Below are 27,951 nucleotides of genomic sequence, written 5' to 3' on the forward strand. Positions count from 1 at the left end.
GGTCATTTGGAGCTGACTCGTACAGGTCTACGGACCACATTTCCCACCGAGCGATTACGCTGTCAGATTCGGACAGCCTTTTCAAATCCTTTGTTCTGACACGGATAGGCTGTTGGAATCTGACTTTTTGGGCCCGTAGCAGGCCCCCTTCACCCAGAGCCTTCCGAATGGGGCGTGTGGGGGTACCCAAGGGACCCCCCTTTCAGGCCATATACAATGTGGCGGGCACCAAGTGGTGCCTGCCACAGGGTGCACTATTTTCCACAGCCATCCCTTTCTTAAATAGGAGTCTGTGTATTTGGTCGGAACACATGCTCCCATTGAAGTCAACAATCGTAATCGGTCGGACTCCTCGAATCCGATTCGGTTGGCCACCATTCCGAGACAGATTTGGTTGGAATACTTTCCGAACGACATCAGAATCGACCCCTAAACTGGGTCTCATAGTTGAGAACTGCTTCTGAATGGCAGCAAACATAACCCATGAAGATGCTACTGCCCAAGGGCATTCACATAGTTTGTGATGAGAGAAAAAGCCCAGGATGTGTGCAGAGGCACCCACTGACATGGAAGTGTAGGGTGACTCCGAGGGAGGCTGGTGGGTCAGTCACGGCAAGCATAAGGAGATGATGGATGGAGTGCTGTAACTTTTCAGACACTCACCCCCAGTCACAGTTCTGGGTTGAATCCATCATCGTGCTTTAGCTCACTTCGCCACCTCCGTTGAGACCCAGCTATATGCAAATCAGTCTTGACCCTGTGCCTCATGGGAACAGTCCAGCTTGAACTGCCAAGCAAGATCTTCCCTGAACCAGAAACAAGCATCCTGAGACCGGTTTCAGGGTAACATCCTTCTTCAGCCAATCTAGCTTGAATCCAGTGGCAAAGTGCGCAAAGGACACGATCATCTGTTAGTAGCCTACAGCAGAATATGTACACAGGACACAACAATAACCAGAGGCGGTGGGCATCGCCAACTCAGTGCAAAGTCAAGCCACATGGGCAGCATGGTGTTGATGGGCACTGGCGGCAGTGACTCAGAGCTCAGTAGCATTGATGGACACAGGACAATGACAAATGGCCAAAATAATTTGCAAACATTTTAAATAATTTTTGACCAAATGCCCTTTTAGGGCATATGTATGATGCTTAACTGTTATGCAGGTAGGATCTGGCAGGTGGAGAAGTGTGGCTCACTGGTTAGAGCAGGCAGACCCTGAAGCAGAGGTCAGACCTGGGACCAGGGTTCAATTCCCGACGCGGCAGGGTCTTGAGCTCAAATGTCCACGGACTCGATAATTCTCGCTTCGGTGCCTGACCTAATCATGGGTTCACACTCTGCAACTCTGGGCATTAAGCTTGCTTAATCTCCACAATGGCCCCCCGCGGCGGGATGCCTGGCTTTCACCTTGGGGATGCCCGTTAGGGGCTATCTCACAGGGAAAAGCCAGGACGGGTTCCCAAGGCAAGCGCCGAGATGCCTCCGGGTAGTCGAGCGCTATATAAGAACATACAAAAAAAAATAAAAATCTCGGCCTAACAGATGATCTTCAACAGGGCAGAACAGCATCACCTCTAACACGGAAGCCTCAAGCATCACAAGACAATTCATTCTACCACTAATTTATATACAACTGTTCTCACTCACTCACACCTCACTGACTCTTTCACTCCCTCACTCACTCCATCAATCACTTACTCACTTCTGATCACAATGCTACCACTATTAAAGTTTATCGAGTAAGAGAAAGTGATTTTCTCATTTGCACGGTTTATTTATTGCACTGCATGTACCCTTTCAGTTTCTTCACAGTGCAGGAGGAGTTAAAAATGCAGTATGAAGTAAAAATAGAAAAAGATGGAGGGTGAGGGCGTTTCCACCTTTTAAGTGTGGGTGCCCACAGCTGACGTTCTGTGATCACAGCACCTGACAGGCTAATAGGTCTGCTGAAAAGCAAGTCTGACTATCACTCTTTTAGAGGTTTGCTTATATTCATGTGATTATGTTCAGATCTATAAAATGGGTTGAGGTCATTTCACGGTACTGGGCCTTGCACTAGTGATCTGCCTTCCTGTTGTGTCTGCCATCCAATTTCCATCCGCCCTTGCAGATAAAATAATCTTTACAACATCTAGAAAAAAATGTGCCCACTAATAATGTTAATATTGCATGGGCATTAATCAAATACATACAATTAATTACAAATGCAAGCTCTCTTATGATAATTGTTGACAATGTTCAATATTTTTTTGAGAAACATGATCAGTCTGCATCAACATTTCTCCCATGCCAGGTATGAAATTACCATGGAAATAAAATGCCATCAAAATAACTGACACCCTCTACCTTCTTAAATAAGTATTATTTGAATATTTTATAGTAGAATTAACAAGCTGTATGATGAATGTGTCTAGTGAAAGAGTGGGACTTCCAGCAGAGTTTGCAAAAGAAATAAACAGGCACTTCCACGGATGGAGGGCAGACTGCATTTTCAAAGGGTCTTTCTTAAAAGGTTTTATAATCCAGATTAACATTCCATGAGAAATAACAGATCAAGCTGTGTTGACAGACATTATGTAGATCGTGAAATAATTATCCTACCGAGATAATACTTACAAATATATATTTTGTTTGTTTTCTTAAAATGAACTGGTACTTTTTTAACCAAACTTGTATTTTTTGCTTCGCATAATGGTTTTAACTGTTTGATTTTTTGTCATTTCGTTTTGAATACAAAATAATCTGCCTCTTTCCTCCATCTCCACATCGAAAAGAGGCCTACATCAGGACATGAGTAATAGCATCTACACGTTCCATATTCATCTTCATCAGGTCTGATATAGTAAGATGCATGGTCTGCATTGAAAGTCTAAGAAATAATGGTCTTCAATTTGTAGGGTGTTGAATTTACAACGAGAAGAGGATGTTCTACACTTTGTGAAACATAGGCTGAATATATTCACATACAGCCATTTGGGCATTGGAAGTTGTCCTACCCTGACCCATTCCTCCAAATGTCTTCTGCTGTTTCCAATTGACCACCAAATCCCTTCCCGCTCAGGCTAGAGCAGCACATCTGAATAAGCAGAAGTCAAGTGTATGGACTGTATGTAGCCTTTTCTCAGGCACCTTCATCAGCTGCCCTTCTGACCTTTAGTCCAACTTGTGAGTAGAGGAATCAGAGCTCTGTTGACTTGAACTAAAGGGACAGGCTTTGAGAGGAATATTTCTTAAGAAGAACACAATTAGCCACACATAAGATTAAATAACAGTTCTTTCTTCATTCTCCCTGATAAATGATACCCAATGGGAATCTTCCAAAGAAATAAAGCACATAGTGCCATATGACAAAGGGTTTTAAACATTTGCAAACCTAAATCGGTTAATCACCGGGTTTCCGAATGCTAAAATTCCCATGTACTAAACGCATTTAGCAATTCAGAAAAGTGCGTCCAAATTGCTAAAGGTTTTCATAAATGTATTGTTCAGAAATGGATAGAAATGTTGCCTTTGGAAGAGGTGTGTTGTAGGTATCCCTTCCAAATACCTAATTGGTATTTTTTATATGAATGTTCTGCAACCAAAATCCAGTTGAAAAACATTAGTATTTCACCAGCCCCTCAAATGAGGTGGTACCCCATTCGAGACCCCTTGCTCTGTGTGAAAGTAAAAACAAAGATTGGTTAAGAGGAGACAGCAGTTGATGACATTGCTGACTTCTATTAAATAAAAAAGAGAAACACATTTCAGTTTCCTTTAAGGAAAACGGGCTTCATCTCTAAAAAACAAAGATTTGCTTTATTAAAAAGCAATCACCAGCATGATGGCAGCTAATCCTAGTGAGTTGCAATCTGCAACCTGCCTCGTTAATATTCGTGAGGTAGGTGAAATTGTAACCCACAATGATTCATCTTTTCTATTAGTACACAGGTTAGTTCGCAAAATACCACACTGGTCACAAAAACAGTGGTCGTAAATTGCGACCAGTATTTTGTTACAAGTTTTTAGTACATCTGGCCCTAAGTATTAAAACTTGAAAAAGCTTAGAAAAACCCTCCATATAAGTATGCCCTGAAGGGCTGTCTTGAATAATCCCTCCTATAAGTCACAAAATCAGAAATCCACTCTTCACATAAGTACATTTCAGACAGATGCACACAATATCAAGTGCACACCTGGACGTTTTCAGGCAATTTCGTTTATATGATCAAAGTGGTGAGCTATTTTATCACTAGAAATATAATCTGACGTCCAACAGAAAGAGCTGAGTATAAAAATTCACTACCGACATGCACTGAGAGGGACATTCGGACAAAAGCTTGCCACCCCTCCCCCCCCCCCCCCCCCCGCTGGTATCAGTTGTCATAACAAACATAGATCCTGTGTTACTCTTTTTATATTGAAGAAATAAAGAATGTACCGAAATTGTACAGTTTATTAAGGTTATTAATCACAAAGCAAAGCTCGCCTACAGATGTCAGTGATTTATGCTAAAATATGTGATCTATATCATAAAAGGGACAGTTTTGGAAAGGGCATATGAACTTGAGGAGTGTAAATGGCATTAAAGAGTTTAATGATTTTAAATCAGAAGTTCAGAATCTTCTTGCATACATCACTCTGAGATGGAAATGGCCAGAAACTGCTAAAAAGAAGCACACTTTTCAAACATGAGTTTTTCCTAATTTATTTGGACTGAGAACTGACAACCTTTTGGGAAGCCCTTTCTATGACTCTTAACCCAGAACTAAAATGCTTATTCAGTGAAGAGGTCACTCTGTATTTAGAGATAACTCAAGCAAAGAAAAATGGCTCACAGCAATTATGTTAATAAATGTTATTCAACATTCATTTACATTTCGCTTCCAGCAGCCCTTTACAGATACCAACCTGCCACGGAAATTTCTTGCTCTGATGCGTATTACCACATTACTGCTCTAAATGATTGGCTAATGATTACCACTCTTTTCCTTGATTCTGTTATGAGAGTTAAACTCACGTATTCGTTGTTTCGAAATATCCACGCCTGTTTGGATGAAGTTTTTCATAACTCTTAAATTAAAACAATATTTGTGATAACTTTTAATCTGTGGTCCCACATTTGTCATGTGGAGAAGTGTGGCTCACTGGTTAGAGCAGGCAGACCCTGAAGCAGAGGTCAGACCCGGGACCAGGGTTCAATTCCTGTCCACGGACTCGATAATTCTCGCTTCGGTGCCTGACCTAATCATGGGTTCACACTCTGCAAGTCTGGGCATTAAGCTTGCTTAATCTCCACAACGGCCCCCCGCGGCGGGATGCCTGGCAATCACCTTGGGGATGCCCTGTAGGGGCTATCTCACAGGGGAAAGCCAGGTCGGGTTCCCAAGGCAAGTGCTTAGAGACCCCTGGGTGATAAGCGCTATATATATACAATACAATCTTTTTAAGCAGCACCCTAGGGGGCTCATTCCTAGCTGCCTAGAATATTGACTGGTATTTATGAACTCTGGAATTACGTCACTAGGGGGCAGATGTACGACTGTTTTCTGTGGTCGCAAAGCAGCATTTGGCCTGTTTGCGACTGCAAAAAACAGATGCACGATGTACTAACCCAATTTTGCAAGGCCCTAATCTATTAGCGACTCGCAAAAAAGGGTTAGTGACTCGCAATTAAGAAGGAGTGTGCCATGGGCATCCCTTCCTAATAGCGAGTGCAAGTGACATGTATGAGTGTTTTGCGACCCCATTTGTGGTCACAAAAAACTCGCAGTTTACCACCTACTTCAAGTAGGTGGTAAACCATTCGCAACCAGGAAGGGGTCCCCAGGATACAACTTCCCCTTTGTGAATGGGTGCACAAATATTTTTCAAGAGCAGGCAGTATTCCCAGGGACCCCTGTCTGCCCTTAAAAAATGAAACACAAAAGTTTCATTATTCTTTTTTAAATGCTTCCCATTTTCCTTTAAGGAAAACGGGCCTGCTTTTTTTTAAAAAAAAAAAAGAAAAAATGCTTTATTGACAAAGCAGTCCCAGACATGGTGGTCTGCTGACCCCAGCAGGCAACCATCCCTGGGAGTGCTAGCCGTTCCCAATGGGGTCGCAAATTGTGACAGCCTCTTTAATATTCATGGGGCATGCAATTTGCGACCCCATTGGGAATTACAAACAGTGTCTGAGACACTGCTGTACATAGAATTTTGTGACTCGCAATTTGTTGCAAATAGCAAGTCATAAAATTCAATGGTCGTACATCTGGCCCTAGGAGTCATGAGTCTTAATGAGAGCACACCTTTCTGCTGCATCCACTCCCTCACTTGGAGGAAGAGTGTGGCTCAATGGTTAGAGCGGCAGACCCTGATGCAGAGTTTGGGCCAGGGACCAGGGTTGGATTCCCGCCTCGGCGGGGTCTCGGGCTCAATTTCCTCGGACCTGGTAATTCTTGCCTCGGTGCCTATTCTAATCACGGGCCCCACGCTGCACCTCTGGGCAATAGCTTGCTTAGCCTCCACACCGGCCCTAACAGCGCTAAGGATGCCTGGCTTCACCCTGGGGGTGCCCAGGAGTGGACACTTCACAGGGAAAGCCAGGAGGGGTTCCACAGCGGTATGAGTATCAGCGCCAGGAAGCCGAATAGGCGACACCGCAAGGTGACCGTCTGGTGACAGTGCGCTCTATAAGTACCATGACATTTACATTTCACTTACAATCCCAAATACTGTCCTCGTACTGCCATCCTTATGCACAGTACCCATAACCATAGGTTGTCAGAGAGGTACCGACACTATCAGTTCCATCTGACACATCAACATTTGCGTTCCCTTTGAAAGGGAAAGCAGTTTTTTTCATGTTGCCAAGCTGGAGACCAAAATATACTCTCACCTCCGAGAAAAGCTTCGACAATGTGGATGCAAGATGTTTCTACTACAGACTGACCTTAATGAATGGCAATTAGGGGAGAGCTGAAAATCCACCAGTTACTTAAGTGTGAAAGTGGAGGAGTGGTAGTTCATAAGAATCAATTAAATTCAACTTTTTTTAAGTGTTGCATAGATGGTTCGGTCCAGGACATAAGTCCTAAAAAATGAAGTGGCGGAACGCTGACGTCACGACAGGAAGTGACGTCACGAAAGGTGGCGTGCACCATCAGACTCATTGCCTCCCCTCACGCAGTCCTTAGATGCGATTGCATCAGAGAAGCTAGCGTGTGAGCAGCGTTCTGAATGAGCTCTGATCTCGCCCAGAGAGGCCAAAGAGTGAATGTGTGGCTCCATTTGCTCCAGTTTTCAAGCTCCTGGTAAAATAAGTGAGGGGACGCCGTCCACCCGCGTGGTACCCTGACTTGAGCCCTGGTTTGGTCCATAAAGACCAGAAAATAATGAAAGTTAATGTATCTGGGTTTGGTTTACGCCCAGTTTCCTCACTCTGGGGATCGTTCTATATTACAGAAGAAGTTGCAGAAGCGTGCCCTTTTTCTGTATACACATTTTGTCCCCACGCATTGATATGGGGAGGTCCTTTGTTTGCTTGTGGATGTCACCACATAAATACAGGACCACCTCTACCTGTAAAGACGCCACCCGAATGGAACACAAACTGTGCGCCAAATAGGAGAAGCACTTAATGGTGTACAGTTAGTGCGTCCCGAGGATGCCATGTGGTAAAAGACAAAAAGGCTCTAAGCAGGTGTCTTTTCAGGCCAAAACCAGCCAAATAATTCAATATAGAAATTCTGTGCCAGGAAAAAAAAAATCATATATTCATAAAACAACTCAAAAATATAGCATGACTGGAGCAACTATAATTACATTTGGAGCAAATATAATTCGATCTAGCTTCCATTAAAAGCGTGATGGATTGTTTGCCAGAGCACATACCTTGCATTGGCCTGTACACCAAATCTGAATTTGCCTGCGTGTTAACACAGTCAAATAGCATGTATTGAAACACATCATTATTTTCTAGCAAATTCAAGAGACTCGTTAATCTGTTAATGTGTTTCTGACAGTCTTGCAATGAAAAAAAAAATTGGAGACATTTAGTAAACAGGGGTCTTTAAATCAAGTACACGTTGCTCAATTAGTTGTACAGCGTAAATTGTGAATTTTGGCACTTTGATAAATTTGTGACATTAAGGGACAGCTTAAAAAAACAGCAATTTTATGCTCAATAGGCATATTCCTACGGTTTTTGCGGCATTACTCATCTGTAGGTGTTCACAAAATGAGCCGACTTAGGTAAATGTATGAGAATCATATTTCCATATTGATGCTTGCTTAGAACTCGTGTTTTTACCTCAAATGTAAATCTGATGGTTACAGATAATTAAGGTTAAAATTCGCGTTGGCTTTTGTATTTTTATGAGCTTTCCAAAAATGTGGTGGAGTCCGCGCACTATTTGGATATATTTCAAATGTTTTTTGCACTGAATGTGAAGTGGTTGCAGAATTGTTGAGATGGTTATTGCATCCCCACAAAGCTATGACTTAGTGTGTGTTCACTACCACACTTGTGATTTTCTTGATTTATAAATTCCGTCTGTTAGTGTAAAAGGTGGTAGACTCTGAGTCTGTGCATCTAGATCGGCCTTTGTTTGTGCCTGTAGGTCACACATTATGTGCTGTTCAAATTATGGTTGTGAAATACTTCGGGAACAGGATGACAAGAGCTTTGTAAAGGTGCTGTATACAACACAAGAAATTGTTCAATAGAGCAGTGTAAGAAGTTCCATACTTAATGTGGGTGATCCTCAAGCCAGGTTAGGTAGATGCTATGTTATTTAAGTTTTATAGAGCGCAAACAAACAATAAATGTTACTTATACCGAAAATAAGAGCAGATCAAAACATATGTACAAGCATATAGTAAACACAGCATAATTAGGTGTAACAAAAGTGTCTCGTGGGAGGGGGCGTGTGCGCGTCCCGTCACAGGGTTTCAGTAGATTCTAATCATGTAAACTTGGCCATGAGGATGGCTTTAACTTCCTTTTTAAAAAAGGTAGTGGAAGGGTTGAGTCTGGGTTCTGGGGGTAGGGCATTCCAAATTCTGGGTGCCATCCCAGAGAAGGATCTGTTATAAGTTTTTTTCTTATTGAATTTTTGTGGTTTCAGTAGTAGTTTTTCTGCACTTCTTGAGGATCTGGACCCACCCGAGATCGTCAATTTCTGTGCCAAATAGCTGGGTGTCTTGTGATGCATGGCTCTGTGTGTCATGCACACCATAACTTGTGTAGTTATCCTGGCGCTAAGCAGGTGTGTGCCTTGCCGGTTTTTGATAGTATGGTTAATTGAAATATCAAGTCCTCAGCTTCTTGCAGGATTCAAGCAGAGAGAAGGAGGCTCTGATGTGGAGTGGGTGGGTGAGGGGGGTTGTATGGCTGAGATACCCGCCACCCCCTCTCAACACAATCCCCAAGGATGGGAAGACGGAAACGGTTCTGAACTTTTGGAAGGCGGGAGGGAGTTACCCTCCCGGCCGTATTTATTAAAATATGAAACAAAATTAAAACATTAAATTAACAGTTTCATATCATGTACAATTTCATTTACACATTACGATGTTCTTTGGCTGACCTTAACACATCTCTAATACAAAGGTTCTCCTAGCCGATACTAAACATCCTGCAAATGCATTTCTCAAATTGAAATTGTACATCCTAACATTACGGGCCAACGGCAAGGTCGTAACCGGTGTCCGATCCCCCATACCAGAACTCCCCCCTCACTTGTGAGGGGCGGACGCACAGAGGGCTGTACCTCTGTGCCTGCTTCCAATTTCCCTTGTCTTAGCGGGGGCCCTCTGTTAACTCGACGCCATCTTAGTGGTCGTCCGAGGACTCGTGTGAGGTGTCTAGAAGGTAGCGTAGACCCCCCTCCCACCCCACACAACTTACCACATCTGCCGTCGCAGATGTCCTGGCCCTGGGAAATTCCCAGGAGGGGCCCGTAGCCCCTCCTCCCCAGGGAGGGGCCCATGGCCGCCTTCCCTTTCGGCGTCCCCATCCTTAGAGGGGACCGCCTCCCCATTTGAGGGGCCATTGGCCGCCTCCCCCCGGGCGCTCCCATCCGTAATGGGTGACGCCCCCACCTCTAGGGATCTTCCAATTACTGCTCACCGATCATGACCTTACCGCCCGACCAAAAATAAATACGACAATCTAAGCTAAAGAGGAGAAAAGACGATTATATACTCATGCAAATCGAAATATAATCTCTACTGTTTAATAACACATGCTGAAACAGAAAATTATCAACTTTATTGCATACCCAATTACCAACTTTTATTCAGACAACCTGTAAGTGAAACAATATCACGTCACTCGACTTTATTCAAACAACTCGCTGTCATCAGGGGCTGGTGGGCGGGTCAAAATTGGCTCTTCGTTCCGTCTCGAGCTCACGTGCAACGGGGAGGTGCAGCTTCAGAGCACAGGAACAAGAGGATGCTTCGTTGGCTTGTCGCTCCTTTTGTCCTTCTTAGGGCGGGCGTGGACCCACCTCCAATCCGCCTCCGGGGCGTGGCTAGCGTTGTCGGTGTCTAGGACAACCCTCTCTTGGGCGGGAAAAGGCTCGCCCCAGCTACGCCGCTTCGGGCATACCAGCCGGGACTCGCCTCCCGCCCAAAATGGCTTCCCGGGGGGATCGGGGTACTCCACCATACGTTCGGGGGGACCGAGTTGGAGGTATCTGGGCGGTTGGTGGAAGGAGATGCAATTGTTCAAGTAGGTGAGGCATGAGTTGTGTAGTGCATTGAATGTGTGCGTGAGGAGTTTAAAATGAGCATGTGTGTACATCTATAGCCAGCAGACCTCCCTGAAGTGTGGATTGACGGGGGTTCTGTATGAGTGGTTGAGGATGAGTCTGGCTGCTGAGTTCAATCAATCAATCAATCAATCTATCAGCTTTTAAAATAGCAGGTAATTACCCAATAGGGTATCCAGGTGCTTCTGAATGGGTTGTAGTCTCTGGTGGTTTCTTGGTGATCCTGGCATAGAGGGTGTTCCTGTTCCCCAACTCACTTGTGATTAAGGCACAAGTGATGGTTTTTCTTGTGCTGCTTGGAAGCCATTCGTAGATCTTCCTCAGCATCTTCAGATGAGATGAAAGTTCCAATTACAAGCTTAGAAAAAACTGGGCTTATCTGCAGAGACTGTTAAATAGGGGGATGTGGTGGCCTAACGGAATTTGAGGGAGCTCCAGCAAAGTACAAGGAGGAGCCCAATCTGAACTCACTCGATAGCTCTCAGGCCAGGGTACTGTGCTGAGGTGCCCCCTGGAACTTGGGGCCCCCTGCACTTCAGGGGCCTTTGCTACACCACTGGGGGGAACACTGTCCCAACTGAATAGCGCTTGATACAGGAAGTGTATGTGAAACAGGGAAAGAGAAACCTATGACTGCGGACATATAGAGCTGGCACGAGAGAGACAGAGACTGCTAACTTTTCTGGCGACTGTTCTGTGAGACTCATCGCCTGCTTAGATTCTGCACAAGCAGAGGTGTCTGCCAATTAGAAGATAATATATTGAAACTACAGCGAAGAATGGCTATTAAATTTAGAAGGCAGTTTTGGGGACATGTTTAGGCAAAAGTAGCACGTTTTGAGACACTAGTCCAAAAATGACATTAGATTGTTTTGGCTGAAATACAAAAAAAAGTAAAGACAGGAGGAAGACGAGAAGATGGTGTGTGTGACCTGACAGAATTTTGCAAAATGCATGGATAAAAATGACTATAATTAAGGGCCTTTCTGAACCTTGTTCTATTTTGAAGGTGCTAAGCATGTCACCTTGAAGATACTTGGAGTGTTTCACTGACTCACCATACACAATGGAAAACATATTTCTTGGGTTCATCTGTGGTATTGTGTCAGGGTTCATTTGTATGCTGTTTTTTTTGACATAACATGTTAGACAGTTATTTTTCTATTCTGGAGATGTAACAATTATTTGTGGGATATGGGAAAATGCACCTTTATAAGCATAATATAGATAATATATAAAAAAAGGACTATGCAAAGCTGCACAGATGCAATCTTAAGGAACATATTTTCAGCTGTGTACAGTACTAATTCAGTGAAGTACAAACCTAACTCTTTGGCAACTTTTAAGAAAGAGCTGAAACGTTCCCTTTTCCAAAGATACTCCTATTCTACCTGAAGTTAACCCTGTTATTCTTTTATTTTATTTTTATTGTGCTGTTTTCTCTCCACCTTTCCCAGGTTCCAAATCCCCTACTCACTCTCGAGTAGTTAGTGGATGAGTGCATATATTTTATAAGATTTACTGTGACATTTAACTGACAGCTTGATCACCTAGACGATTATATTTACTGTTTAGTCCATCCATATTGCAATCACCTGATTTTGTCTCCGTAAAGCGCTTTAAAACCTTGATATCATGTTTGCAAAATACAGAACTGCGAAAATAAGCAAATAAACAACATTTAGTTTGTAGTACTTATAACATGCTACACATTATATAGAAAAAACACTTCTAGGGTTATAGAGTTTTATTATAGGTATGATGCAGAGTGCAGAATTAACATGGCTGATCCATACCCACTTATGAGAAGTCCATGGAGCATGCACAAGAAAACATGAAGTGGATCTGGCTGTCAAGTCACAAGCATATGAGGGTGAAGAAGGATAAGTGGTTGGTCAGATGCTTCCGTTTAAGCTGTGGAAATAAAAAACACTGGATTCCTTCGAAATCGAGTCTGTATTATGTGTAAGAAAACCCTAGTCTCCACAGATTTATTTTGAAAACTGCTTAGAATAATAAAGGGATATCCCACAGGAGTATTGAATCAGTCGTATACTTTATTTGGCACAAAGAAAAGGCCTTAAAAGATTCATGAAATACATCGTTCAATAAGTTGAACACATCCAAAATGACAGCATAATAAAACAATCTAAAGTGCAATAAGCAATAAAGGGCATACAACGAGGCAGCATGCTTACATTTTACAATCCAATCAGCACTGTGATCACTTGGGTGCCATATGCGCCCCTTATAGCTTAAAAATATGTAACTACTGAGGACTATACCTTAGTACTCCAGAGTCCTAGAATTCTAGGAAAAAAACATGGTACCAAGATTAAAAAAAGCATAGCGGGATCCTCAATCTCCTAAATTCAAGCTTCGGTAAGTGAAGATTGAAATAATAAGTGGCTACCAAATGGCTTCCGAAAAAAGAAAACTTAACCCTCCATTGCTTTTCTGCTTCTCACTGCTGCTTTAAGAAATGAGCAGACTCTGTGACAGAAGTCAATGCTGCCTAACAACTAGAGCTCTAGTAATGCTACCCTGTACTTGCTATTTCCTAAGTACTTTAAAATTGGATTAAAAAAGAGTAAAAAATCATATATAGAATTTACAAAAAAACATAAAATGCAATAATATTTCCTGCGACAATCCATCACAAGGGCAAGTCTCTGCTAACCTACACTAAGTACCGTATGGCTTCACAAAACACTGAAAGCGCCACACAGTACCCGCCCTAACACAAATAAAAAGAGCACTCTCCCACAGAGTACTGGCTAAAGTTAAATACATGGCACAATTACCGGGAGCCAGATAGGTGTAATAGTCTCCATCCGAGCTCTTAGTAGGTTTGAGACTCAGTCTTTGAGATTGACAATACTCCTGAAAGCTAGCCTTAACTTTCAACTTGCCATTCTTAGTTAAATTGGGAGGTAAAGTAAACATTGAAGGCAGGCTCAGTTCATTCAGGAGTTATGGAGAGTAGCCCAACCAAGGGATAGATAGATACTTTTCTAATTTAAGGCAGTCTAAAATAGTGCCTCTCTTCAAACTAGTCTCTGGGTTTGTCCAAATGCTAACCCAGAGCAAAAGTGGGGCTAACAGGTCTTTGTCCAATATGTACTGAAGATTTAACTCAGAGTGAATAATAAAATGTGAACTAGTGACGGGAAGGTGTAAGAGCCGCCTGCAGATATGATTTTCCTCCACTTGTAAGGCGGTAGCATTGTGATAACCCCAAACCCCAGCGCAATATAAAGCTGCAGAAACACACTGAGACTTGTATATATACAAATGAGGAGCAATGGTCCCCCTTCCCGAAGGTTGCAGTAGATGGTATAGTACCCCATCCACCCTACTGAGCTTTATACGGGAGCTACTGATTTGGGCTGCCAAGAGTAGGAAGAGTTAAAGACAATTTCCAAATAGCTAACATTAGACACACTGGCCAGGGATTGAACACTAACCATCAGTTTGGGAATAGTTTTCCTGCGTGGGACACACATCATAATATGTGACTTCCCGAAATTTGTGAGGAGATCCTATTTTCTCATGAAAGTCACAAAACACTCAACTAATAAACGGAGGGACTTCGGGGTCGTGCCAATAGTACTGGTCGGCTGCATATAATAACACAGGTACAGGCAAGTTTGCTTTCTTACAGTATCTTTAACAGTGTTTAGAAAAAATGGGCTCAGAATATTTATTTTTAAGGAGAACAACAGCAGGGCCAGGATGTAGCTTTGGCGCACCCCTCTTCTGATATGAAAGGTATCTGACATTTCCCGTGCCAGGCAAAATCAAACTCTCACAACTATATTCTGAAGATTATATAAAACGTTCCCCAAAGCCACTTCAACCCCCAGATCAAGAAACAATACCCATAGCTTGGTACTGTTTACACAAACAAACGTGGTTGATAGGTCTATAAAGGCCAGGTACGGTGGACTGCCCTTGACAATGGTATACTTCCCAACTATCAGATGCAAGTTTAAGCTCTGTTCCACTGTATCTAGTCCTGGATGGAAATCAAATGAATGGAAAAACAGGATGATATTTGAATCAGCCCAAGATTTTAGGCAATTGAAGCTCACCCTCCAAATTATTTTATCAATGAGGGAGATGGGGGAGTAACATTTTGGTGAAATGCAATCACCTTCCTTGATAATGGGGACCATGGTGGACAGGATCCTACTGCTGATGAGCTGTTACATACCTTGGTGATCAATGGTACCCACTGGTTCACATTGCACTTGATGAGGTCCATTGGTACCCCAACTGGCCCAGGTACCTTGCCATCTGGACTTGGCCTGATGGCTTCCTCTACCTCTGGCTGGGTAACACACAATATAGGCAAGTTAACCAGCTTACCCTGAAGTACTTCCGCCAAACTCTCCTCTGGTTCTACATATTAATTGCACTGAAATGGGAGACCCATTCGGGGCTTGTTACATTACTCTGCAAAAATGTATTCATTGGGGCCTCCCTTTGTCTAAACGTTATTACCACGTCCCAGAACAATTTGCTGTTGACCGAAAGCGCTGCACATTCTGGTCGCTCTCAGTCCTTTTTATTCAAAGTATTCCTCCTATCCTTCAAGGTGCACTTATAAATCTTCCTAGCTACAGTGACCTCTACGGCATCTTTTGGTTTGGACTTTATTGCTCTTCTTAACCTGACACTTGCTGCAGAGCAATTCCTATCATACCACCAGGGACCCTCTAAGGTATGTTGATTTGGCTTCAACAAATGGTTCCTAATGCACAAGCATAGCTCTTCATATAAAAACACCCCCATTCGCTTCCGACAAGCAGTCTAAAAAAACCTTAAGATGGTCCTTCAAGAGTAACACTTGGGTCCTTAAAAATCCCATACTAACTTGAGACCATCCCTGGTGGGCTGGGGAACTGAAATAATGTATGTGGGGCTATCTATTTTCATTACTGAGCAAAGTCCTACTGCTGTTAGACCAATATGGTCCCACCACTCCATACCAATGATAGCACCCTGTAAAAACCTAGATGTTATGTTATGTTATGTTAATAACATTTATTAGGCGCAACAGCTGCCCCAGCAAAGGGGCGTCCTGGCGCCAGATCATATGCAGCAACATAACAGATCAAAGCTGAACAAGGGGGATATTTAGCTGACAGAGGTAAACAGGTAAGTTTTAATGGCCCGTCTAAAGAGGGTCAGGCTGTTAAGGGCGCGGATTTGAACAGGGAGAGAATTCCATAAATCCGCCGCCATCACACGGAAGGAACGACCTCCCATCCTGCTAAGCCTGAACCTAGGCTTCTTCGCCAGATACTGAGCTTCTGATCTAAGGGATCGTGTAGGGACATAAGAAGAGATAAGGCCTGTCAAGGCCGGGGGAGAAGACAGTTTTAAAATCTTGAATGTCAGGCAGAGAGCCTTGAATTTGATTCTCTGTCTGACCGGAAGCCAGTGCAGAGAGGCCAAGACAGGAGAGACCGAACATCGTCTTGGGAGGCCTACAATGGCCCGTGCAGCAGCGTTCTGCACCCTCTGGAGCCTAGTCGCCTCCGCCTGGTTGACTCCAAGGAGTAAGGCACTCCCATAGTCTATCCGAGACAGGATAGAGGCCTGCACCACCAGTTGACGTGTGGGAGGATCGAAAAATTGATGAGAAGCTTCTGGTAACAAATATGTAAACAATAATCAACGCCCTTGCAGATCCTCTATAAGTTGCCAAAGATGGTCCATGTCCCCCAAAAATATCAACATCTACAAAATCATATGCGGCCAAAAACTGGCTTAACTCCTTTCCTCTGTTGACCCCAAAAAGACACAGAGCGCTTCAACCCATGCGCCTCATAGTCATTGAACAGTTTGGCGTTAAAGTTCCCACACTGCATGGAATGGGGCTGAGAGGAGAACTCAGCCTCCAGTGGCTTAAGATCCCGTGCAAATGAGAACAGTTGAGCAAAAGAAACACATGAAGAATTTGAAGAATCGTTGGGAAAGAAGTTAATCAAATATAACTAAAAAGGACTTGAAATGTCCTTATGAGCAGAACCACAAAGGCTGAGATTCCTGAGTCAATAACCGAGACATCCACTCCTAGATTCAGATTAACCCATACGTAGAGACCAGCTTTGGCCCTGCCACATATAAACTGGGTAGCAGGGCATGAGAAGCAAGCAAAACCTTCACAAGAAGAAGAAATAGTGTCCCAAGTTTCCTGTAGGACAATAATACCATATCTAGTGACAAATTTGAGCCAAGCCAGGTTTATGAGCTTGTCCTTAAGACCAGCTCAAAAAGGAATAGGGATAGTTTGCGATTTTGGATTTAGGGCTGTTCATGGAGGTCACTTCTCTCCTGGGATTATCAGTTGGGAGAGACACCCTGGCACCATCAAAAGGTCAATCCACACTAGAGAGTGCTACATAGCAATTCAAAACAGGTATTAAAAACTGATTACCTCCACAAGGTGTAACATCTTTGAGGGGGTGGGGGTTCAGTCGTTTGCAGAACCTGAGGCACAGAAGAAATAAACTTCTGAATGCTCCTGCCACGATCAACAGTTCTGGGCACTCTTTGATTAACTGCCTATGATTGAAGGGAGCTTGGTTTGTAAAAATACCCTAGTGGCACCTTGAAAATATTACGCTTGTCACTAATTTTACTTGGAGATCTAAACAATAGATTTCACACCAAGAGGGTTGATCTAAAATTCACTATAACACAGTCTCCCCTAGATTCAGGTGGACTCAGCCCTATCCAGCCCATCTTGTGATTCAGCAGGATGTCATTTTCCAAGGAGAAGAGAAAATCTCTGTGCCGTGCAAGCCAATCCAGGACCTTATTTTGTCATTCCGCATACGTTTCCCCTTGGTTCCTGCATGAAGGAGGAACTCCCTTAAGAATCACCAGGAGGGTGATTGATGGTGACCGGATTTGGGTTCGGATCAATGTCAATAGGCATTGGTCCCACCCTGTGATGCCTGGCAGAAGGCGCCCCATAGGCTCAGACTGTTGATCCCTTCAGATCTGGGAGCTTGAGCAGGACCCAATGGCATGATGTGGGACCGGGTATAATTTGAGTCAATAATAGACCATTCAGATGGTCCAGGTGCGGAAGAGCTATAAGCGGGGGCTGAGAGTTAGTTGAAAAATGAAGTTCCACATTGGAGTTAATGCACAAGTTTGAAACAGCAATATTTCAAAGAATTATTTGGTGCTACATTGCTAGTGAGGGAATGGTGCAATACACAGAAAGGGGCAAATGAGAGAAATATAAGTGTTGATCAACACCTGAAGTATAAAACAATCTGTCTGCACAAATAAAGCACCTAAGTCCGTTCTAAATAGTCAAATCAGTGGTTAGTGAGCAGTCCAGAAGAGATGGAAGTTGACATCTCAGGAAACTGCATGTCCTATTTCGACTTCTGAAGAGCCCCTTTCTCATTTGAAGACAGTTTAATGGGTTAGGAAGTTGTTAAAAATTAATATTATTCTTCGCTGAATTCCTGACAAAAAATTGCAATATACCACCACTGAAGAAAACGAATTTACAAGAAAAGTAAGTTACGAACTAACCAATGTGACCTGAAACATTCAAACGTTGCTCCACCTTCTCCACCACTTCCTATGGATTTGCACTGGTGCCTTTTGACTTATGTTTGAGTAAACCCATTTCCTTCTAGTAAACATGGGTTCAACTTATTTTTACCTGGTTTCATCCATTAAATGTTGCACAACACACTTAATTAACAAATTAGTATCACTTTGAGAAACATGGTTTGCACTATAACCATTTGTTCTCTCAGCTGAATTGATTTTTAAATTGCTGATCCTTGCAGCCAAACTCGATGCACAGTGACTTGCGAGCCAGACAGAGTTGCAACTATTGTCCCACTCGAGTATAAGTTTAACCAGGTGGGATTCCATGCATGTTTTCCTCCTGCTCAAATCAGGAAGAAATGTGCACGAAAATGGCCCCAGAATCAGAAAAATCACGAGATGTTCGAATGGGTAAATCTGGACCCCGAGGGTTATTCGTCATTATGGGGCCAAAAACTCGCAACGCTTAATAATTGTGGGGAGGTATCAGCCAGAGTTGTTAACTCTGGCCCCAGTTTCTCTCAATCTAATTACTTGGCACCTCATAATGGGGCGAAAATATACGAGCCAAGAATAATTTAAGAATCCATTTTATTTGCTTGGCAAAGCAGCTGTCAGAGCTCAGCTGAAATAGTTCCGGTCCATTTAAATCCTGCTAGCGAGGGTTTACAGCATTTCAGAGGTCTTTGACAGTAATACCTGCAGCCATGAAATAAGCACTTATCTAGAGAAATGCAATTGGGAGAACTCTGCATCGTCACTTTAAAACTTCTTGGCAGGAAAAGAAATGCTCTGGATGGCGGATTGGTTGATCTGTCAGCACCACTCCTGGGGTTCATTATGCCTGTAACTCCCTCTCTGCACCCCAATGTGTTGGAGCAGTGACACTGGCTAATGGCACACATCTATCAATCAAACGAGATATAATAGAGGGCAGTTAGTGGGGAAAGTGCTTTGTGCATGTGTGAAGTCACTGGAAATTCAATCTCAGCAAGCAGTCCAGGATGTGAAAATAATACCAATCAAAGGTTTTTGACACACTTTTCCCATGTCTGGCTGACTACAAAAGCACCACCTTCAAGACGAATCTTGATGCAACAGTACTGGGAAATATACCTTCGATGTGGTTCCGCCTGTGCACAGACTGCGGCTCATGTATCAAATAACCTTTTCTGTTATGTGTGTAAGGTATTCCTGTGTCAATATAAAGGAGCAGTGGTATCACTACACCTGTGCATAAGGTAATCCTGTGTTGTACACAGGAGCGGTGGTATCACTGCAGTGCGTGTAGCACACTGCACCTTGTTCATAAGGTAATCCTGTACATACACGGGAACTGTGGTATCACTACACGTGTGCATAGCATATTACACCTTGTTCATAAGGTAACACTGTGTCATTACACAGGAGCAGTGGTATCACTACATGTGTGCATAACACATTCAACCTTGTTCATGAGGTAACCCTGTGCCATTAAACAGGAGTGGTGGTATCACTACATGTGTGCATAGCACAATGAACCTTGTTCATGAGGTAATCCTGTGCCATTACACAGGGGCGGAGGCATCACTGCATGTGCGTGTAGCACACTTCACCTTGTTCATGAGGTAATCCTGTACCATTACACAGTAACAGTGGTATCACTACACGTGTGCATAGCTCATTGCACCTTGTTCATAAGGTAATCCTGTACATACACAGGCGCAGTGGTATCACTACACGTGTACATAGCACATTGCACCTTGTTCATAAGGTAATCCTGTACATACTCAGGAACGGTGGTATCACTACACAAATGCATAGCATATTGCACCTTGTTCATGAGGTAACCCTGTGTCATTACACAGGAGCAGTGGTATCACTACATGTGTGCATAGCACACTGCACCTTGTTCATGAGGTAATCCTGTACCATTACACAGGAACAGTGGTATCACTACACGTGTGCATAGCATATTGCACCTTGTTCATAAAGTAATCCTGTACATACACAGGCGCAGTGGTATCACTACACGTGTACATAGCACATTGCACCTTGTTCATAAGGTAATCCTGTACATACTCAGGAACGGTGGTATCACTACACAAATGCATAGCATATTGCACCTTGTTCATGAGGTAACCCTGTGTCATTACACAGGAGCAGTGGTATCACTACATGTGTGCATAGCACACTGCACCTTGTTCATGAGGTAATCCCGTACCATTACACAGGAACAGTGGTATCACTACACGTGTGCATAGCTCATTGCACCTTGTTCATAAGGTAATCCTGTACATACACAGGAACGGTGGTATCACTACATGTGTGCATAGCATATTGTACCTTGTACATGAGGTAACGCTGTGTCATTACACAGGAGCAGTGGTATCACTACACGTCTGCATAGCACATTGCACCTTGTTCATGTGGTCATCCCGTACCATTACACAGGAACTGTGGTATCACTACATGTGTGCATAGCATATTGCACCTCATTTATAAGGTAATCCTGTACATACACAGGAGCGGTGGTATCACTACATGTGTGCATAACACATTGCACCTTGTTCATGAGGACACCCTGTGCTGTTACACAGGAACAGTGGTATCACTACACGTGAAAAACAATGCACCTTGTTCATGAGGTAATCATGTGCCGTTACACAGGGGCGGAGGCATCACTGCATGTGCGCGTAGCACACTGCACCTTGTTCATGAGGTAATCATGTGCCGTTACACAGGAACAGTGGTATCACTACACGTGAAAAACAATGCACCTTGTTCATGAGGTAATCATGTGCCGTTACACAGGGCGAAGGCATCACTGCACGTGCGTGTAGCACACTGCACCTTGTTCATGAGGTAATTCTGGTGCATTACGCAGGAGCAGTGGTATCACTACACGTGTGCATAGCACATTGCACCTTGTTCGTAGTGTCTTCCTAAACCAAAAGCATGACAGATATATATTTCTCATTTCTTTTAGGAGAAACATATAGTCCCTTCTCCCAATCAGAGCTAAAAGACATTGTCTCTATTTATTTACGTTTTACCCGTCTTTTTTCGGGCTATGCAACACAAGAGTGAAGTGACTGCTCTTTACTTTTTTTATAGCGTAAACTCGATCCGAAGGTATTAGAATGCTGTACATGAACACCAGTTGCATTAAAGAGGGACACATTCATTTTTAGTACAAGGAGATTAAGTGATTTACCCAGAATCACAGGATGCTCTATCCAAATGCCTGGTATTTCAGCGAAGAGAGTTGGTCAGGTGCAATATGAGATACACAGACAGGGATAGATTGAAAAGTCACAAGACACTGACAGCTAAAAGGGATAACATAAATAGAAGAGTCTATTAATATTAAGCATGGGTAAAGTTTGCGAATTCGCAATCCGCGAATTTGCGGATTTGCGAATTCGCAATCCGCAAAATTCGTGAATTCCCGCAAATTTGCAGATTTTTTTATATTTGCGAGTTTGCGGGTGTTCGCGGGGCACTTTGCGTGTTCGCGGGTGTTCGCGAGGCGCTTTGCGATTTCGCGTTTTTTTTTTACCTGGTTAATCACTGCCACCCTCTCGTTTTTTATGCTCATCTTCCCTCTGTACCACTTGTTTCTGTGCCCTTCTGCCCTCTGCCCCACTCTTTTTTTGTCCCCTTCTGCCCTCTGTCCCACTTTTGTGCCCTTCTGCCCTCAGCCCCACTTACCATTCTAAAATAGCTGCAAATAGCTTCAACAGGAAGCACTAATAGATAAAGTAAAGCCGGTGCTCGAGTTGAAGGTCAAATTAAGTTACACAATCATTAATCACCCCAAGTTTGGGGTGATTAATGATTGTGTAACTGAATTTGAGCAGCACCTGCTTTACTTTATCTATTAGAGCTTGCTGTTGAAGCTGACTTTTGTAACTATTTTAGAATGGCTCTGGCAGCTTGCCGGCGCCATTCTAAAAGAGTTACAAAAGTCAGCTTGAACTGTTGACCCAATCCGTTCCGCTCGCGGATTTTGCGGGAAATTTGCGAATCTCGTGGATTGCGAATTTACTGAAAATCCGCAAAATCCGCGAGCGGAACAGATTTTCCGCCCATGCTTAATTAATATTCATTGAGAGAAGACCGCAATTCAGTCCATAAAAGAGCATTTTGGGATATCTGGAGTGGTGATGTCAGGTCGGGTGACCTAGGAGTAATTAGGGAACGCATTTTAATCTATCAGACTGGAGATTGGTACTGAATCTGATGGGAGAGGAAGGCATGTATAGCTCACAGAATCAAAGAATGTGTAAGGGTCTATCCACAGTGGCGGCTTCTCCACTATGGCAGAGGAGCGTCACCTCATTCTGCCAGCAGCCTCAAAACTTGAAAAATAAAACGATAATATAACAAGTTTAATATTGTTTTATTTTACAAGTTATAAGGGCTGTGTCTTGGGGGTCTGTCCATTATGGGGGTAGACACTGAGGGGTGTGGGGGGTACTGCAGTCAGTGCGCATGTGTGTTTGGCCAGCCGTCTTAGGATGCTTGTGCCCTATTGATCCGGCAAGCTATAACCTTATATCTTGGGCCCTCCTTCTCGAGAAGATCCTAGCTTAGTTTCTCCTAAAGTGGTTCACTAAACATCTGAAAGATAAAGATGTCTTGGGAGAGTTTTAATTATGACTGGGCGTAATTTCGATTACGCCGGTGTAATTGGAGTAATTTAAGTATTTCCGCGTAACTCTTTGACACGTTATTACCGATAATTACACAATTACTCCTCCTTGTGTAAGAGTAATTTAGGGTGGGGGGATCCTAATGCAGAGCACATTTACAGATCATGAGCAGCCACTCACACTTGCTATTTTTGTTCTGCTACATTTAGCGCTGTTTTTTAGTGCAAAATGCATCCTTTCGTCTACTTTGGACACAGCGGTGCATTTTGCGCTAGGAAAATATCACTAAATATTGGTAGAAAGTTAGGCAAAAATCCTAACTCAAGAGCACATTTATCAAGCACGAGTGTTGCATGTAGCACTGTTTCTTAGGACAAAATGCATCCTTGCACCCATTTTGGATGCCGGGGGAAATTTGTGTGCCAAACAATAGCGCTAAATGAAGAACCACTCTTCTTGCGTAACTCAAGCATAATCTTACTGGATTTTGAGGCGCTAGTTACGCCCACCTCTAGTTTCAAACTGGTTGTAGGCTTCATTCTAGCACGGGGACAGTACTGATGGACATAAACAAAAGGCTGTTATAAGTACAGGATGGGTGAAAAGCAGCTGTAAGTGTTGTATTACATATCCACCATCTTCAACACCTATCATTAAGCACCTGCAACGAATAGCTGGTGTTTTTCCTTCATCTTTTGAATGACTGAAGTAATTCATCATAGATAGGACATCACAGATGTTCATAGATGGGGTGACAGCACCAGCAGTGGAACTGACATGAGATGTGCCTTAAGGCTCCACATTCCTCATGCTTTTCAATATTTATATGAAGACACTGCACAATCTTTTCACCGCGTGGAGGACGGATATTAACATCTATGCCAATGCCACTTAACTGCTTCACCCCAAGAGGGAAGATACGAAAGTGCACGCTGAAGCCCTGATTCCAAAGTGGACGCTGCTGCCCTGTTTAGACCAAGACTACAAATAGAAAGCTGAGCAAGCCCTACAATGTTGGAGGGTAGGCCATATTTTACAAACACCACAAAAGAAATAGCCAACAACGGTGAAATGGAAGTGAGTTGGATACTCTCATCCAATATTCAGAAATTCCCTACTAGAGACGACCAATTGGTTTTTAAAAGGACTCTCGCTGGCATACTTTTTGTGGCATGCTTCCTCATGGCGCCTTTCGTCCAGAATGACCATGCATCCAGAGGAGGAGGTGGAAAAATAGTCAAACCCATTGTGGGTTTAAGGCTGGACTTTTTTGTAGCTGCCACAAAACATTAGAGGTTCACTTAAAAATTCGAAAGTTTGCTGCAGGGCCATGGTTTGCTTAGCTGTTGAGGGCACACCATTCTTTCTCTAGGTAGACTACATGGCTCCTTCTTGTGGTCGGCCTATTTGGCCAAAGCCCGGTGGAGCTACCTGATAGCTATAGAGGAGATGGGTTTTGAGACTTCCCCCTCGACAGTCCCCTACCCAGCCAGACTTTGGGCAGACTTTCCTTCGTCTTTCTGCCGTATCTCCTCCCACCCCTTTGCCCTTCCCCCCTTCCCTCTACACTTCACTTATCTCGTTTTCTATGCTCTTGCAATTGTTTGTCTAGCAACTGATGTAATCTTATAATTTTGTGGAACCTCACGTAAAGCGCTCTGATACCTCCGGGTCTAGCCAGCGCTATATAAAACTCTTAAAATAAATAAATAAAATAAAAGGGTCTAATTTCCGGACCTTACCATGATTTCTAAATTAGTCCTTTTATAGAGGTTTGACAAACTAGAAGGTCATGTTGACACAAACCGAGAATTTCTTTGAAATCCATGGACAAGGAATGACTGGAGATTCCTGTGCTCAATAGAAGCAATCTCTGAGGTAAACTGCTGCAGGATGCAGTGCCTGCCAGTGAAATAAACTCTGCATCATAGTCAGGAAGTCTGATGAGTTTACCTAGTTTAAAAAAAGAACAATAGTTCTTTTTCCTACAACATTTGCCTCATAGGGATTCAACCATTCTGGTGCCTGAATACCTATGGGTTTGGTGGCAAATAATAACCCTTTTTTCAGCCGAATTGGCTTGAGACAAAAAAATTAAAGAGGAGATTAGCACATAACTAATATAAAAGAGCTCAAATAAGCGGATAGAAAGACGAGGAAGGCAGATGTAAGAGTTAGAACAATGTACAAATACAATGAACTAAATGGCGAAAATATAAGACAGCTATATAAGATAGAAGATATCGAAGTATTTTCTGTAGCGAGAGATGTAGGAGGTGGGCTGCATGAGATAAAATAGATAGCAGAAGAACTAGAGGACGTACAGACATACCTCTCTGCTCACATTCCTTCAAGCACGTCTTTGCCAATGTATCCAAACTTCAGGAACAGTTTCCTTTTGAAGTAGATTCAGTGTAATACTTTTATTTGAATGAGACAAAATACAGAGTGAAGAGAGACTTCTCTTGGGTGCATTGATGCCTTTTCCCAACTTATGTCTTCCATAATGCCCAAGTCTCCTTTTTAGGATGTGTTCAGGTTGACTAATGATTGAAACATATTGTTCAGTGATGTACTATGAGTTCGGGATATTGCATTTTCAGTCACTCTTTTATCTACGAGCCTATATGCTGATAGTGAGGCTTCACGTAATACCATGTCCTCACTAACATGCTTTCTCACTACATGCTTGAGTTTGAAATACTTGAGGAACTGAATTATAATAATCCGGTTTTTGTAAAGCGCGAACTAATCACCCCGAAGGGTCTCAGGCACTGGGGGCTGTTGGGGAGATTAAGTGAGGTGTTGTCCAGAATCATATGGTGCTGAGCTGAGCTGCCGCCGGGAATTGAACCGCTGTGCCACATGTTGTATCTTATGTCTTCCTGCTGCTCAGCTAGAATGCATGTGATGTGGAATGTTGGATGAATGGAATGTTAGAGGTTTGTAAATGTCAGTTGGGTGAGGGCTGAGCAGCAGGACAGCTGCTCCTGATGGGGTTATCGCTTTATCTTATTACTAGCAGCCCGTCCCGCCGTTGTCCGGGAGCAATTAGGTTTCAGGGCCCCTGCCCGCCCCGACGTTGTCCGTGGGTCCACCGGAGCCTTTCTCCATATATTGCAGTATTATACCTGTATGTTTACTTTCTACGCTTTTGTAACCTTCACACTTAACTTTTTCCTCCTGTAATGCACCGTTTGGCTCACTTTTTTAATGCTCCGTTTGCTTCCTCTTGCTACCTGCACACGTCAATTTTTCCTCCTATACCTCTATGTTTACTTTCTACACTTTTGTAACTTGCACACATAACTTTTTCCTCCTGTAATGCACCGTTTGGCTCACTTTTGTAACGCTACGTTTGCTTCCTCTTGCTCACGATGTACGCTTTTGTAACCTGCACACGTAACTTTTTCCTCCTGTAATGCACCGTTTGGCTCACTTTTGTAATGCTCCGTTTGCTTCCTCTTGCTACCTGCACACGTCACTTTTTCCTCCTATACCTCTATGTTTACTTTCTATGCTTTTGTAACCTGCACACGTACATTTTTCCTCCTGTAATGCACCGTTTGGCTCACTTTTGTAATGCTCCGTTTGCTTCCTCTTGCTCACGATGTACGCTTTTGTAACCTGCACATGTAACTTTTTCCTCCTGTAATGCACCGTTTGGCTCACTTTTGAAAATACTCTGTTTGCTTCCTCTTGCTCATGATTTTCATTTTTGCTTCATTTTTCAGCCGCTCACCGCTCCTAAATAAATAAATAAATAACCTACCTCATCTGCCGCTCACCACTCCTCCCCGCCTGTCTGCCGCTCCTCACCGCCTGTCCGCCGCTCTTCACAGTTCCTCCCCGCGCCATGTCCGCCGGTCCTCCTCGCGCTCCAGGACACCGCTCCTCCCCGCGCTCCTCACGTTGGGCACGCACGTCGCGGCCGGCGCTTCTTCCAAGGGACTACTTTTTTATTCGGTAAATTTTTTAAATAACATATATTTATTACGTTTATATAGCCTATGTCCATCTGCACACCCTGACGATTACAACGATGTATCGGGTGTGTGGATTGGCGCTGTGGTTCCCGAGTTTACCCGCCTCAAAGGTTCAAAGTTCTTCCTTTATAATAGTAGTATAGATCTAGCATCTTAACTTAAATAAAGTAACTTGAATAATCTATCTTGAAGTATCCATCTCCTTTCCGATTACATCACCACACTTCTCCCTTGGGAACACTTGAGGAACTGTGCATCCCGTAAATCAAATTTCTACTTCATTTGTTATCATTACTTGGGTCTCTCCATATGTTACCCAGATACCAACAGTGTTCCACTTAAAACCTGACTATTATGTTCTTTGAGCCTCACCCCTACCCAAAAGCCGGTCCTTGTTATGTGACTTTCCCATTCCATCACTGTAGTAGTGTCTATCCATTTACCAACCAATACTTACATGGCTGGAGGAAGCTTCATTGTCCACATCCCTATCTACCCCAAGCCCTGCCCACTTTGTGGTGCAAGAGCCCAATCATGGAACCTTGCCATCTGTACAGCATCATAGTATTTTTGAACATTTGGTTTTGCAGTTCTACCTCCATATGTCCTCTTCTTTAGTTTTGCTTGTGAAATCCTATGCGTGACTCCTCTCCAAAGCAACGACCTACTTAACTTATTTAGTCTATTGAATAAGGAATCCTGCAGCTTGTTAGGCACATTTTGTGGTATACATAAAATCAGGGATGTGCAATCATGGTAAGTAGGGCTGCACGATCCAGTGACAAAGGCAGCACCTGCCAATGACGTACGTTCATCAGAAATATTTTTAACAGAGGGTCTAAGTTGTCTATATAAAATATATATTGGCTCCAAGAAATTCCAAGTACCAGAACATATGTGGCCTCTACCATGAGTCTTAAAGTTGTTTCAGGTGTGGATGACCAGACATTAACCAAGAGTGTCAATGACTTTTTAAAATGAATCTGAAAGCCCAA

The 27,951-nt window shown here is 43.2% G+C and overlaps 1 protein-coding gene across 7 annotated transcripts in view; it reads right to left on the minus strand.

Moving 5' to 3' along the window:
* The window catches only part of GRIA4 (glutamate ionotropic receptor AMPA type subunit 4), a 969,207-nt gene that overhangs the window by 842,273 nt on the left and 98,983 nt on the right, over positions 1 to 27,951 (minus strand). The window lies entirely within an intron of this gene.

Source organism: Lissotriton vulgaris, chromosome 8, assembly GCF_964263255.1.
Source record: "Lissotriton vulgaris chromosome 8, aLisVul1.2, whole genome shotgun sequence".
Taxonomy (NCBI): Eukaryota; Metazoa; Chordata; class Amphibia; order Caudata; family Salamandridae; genus Lissotriton; species Lissotriton vulgaris.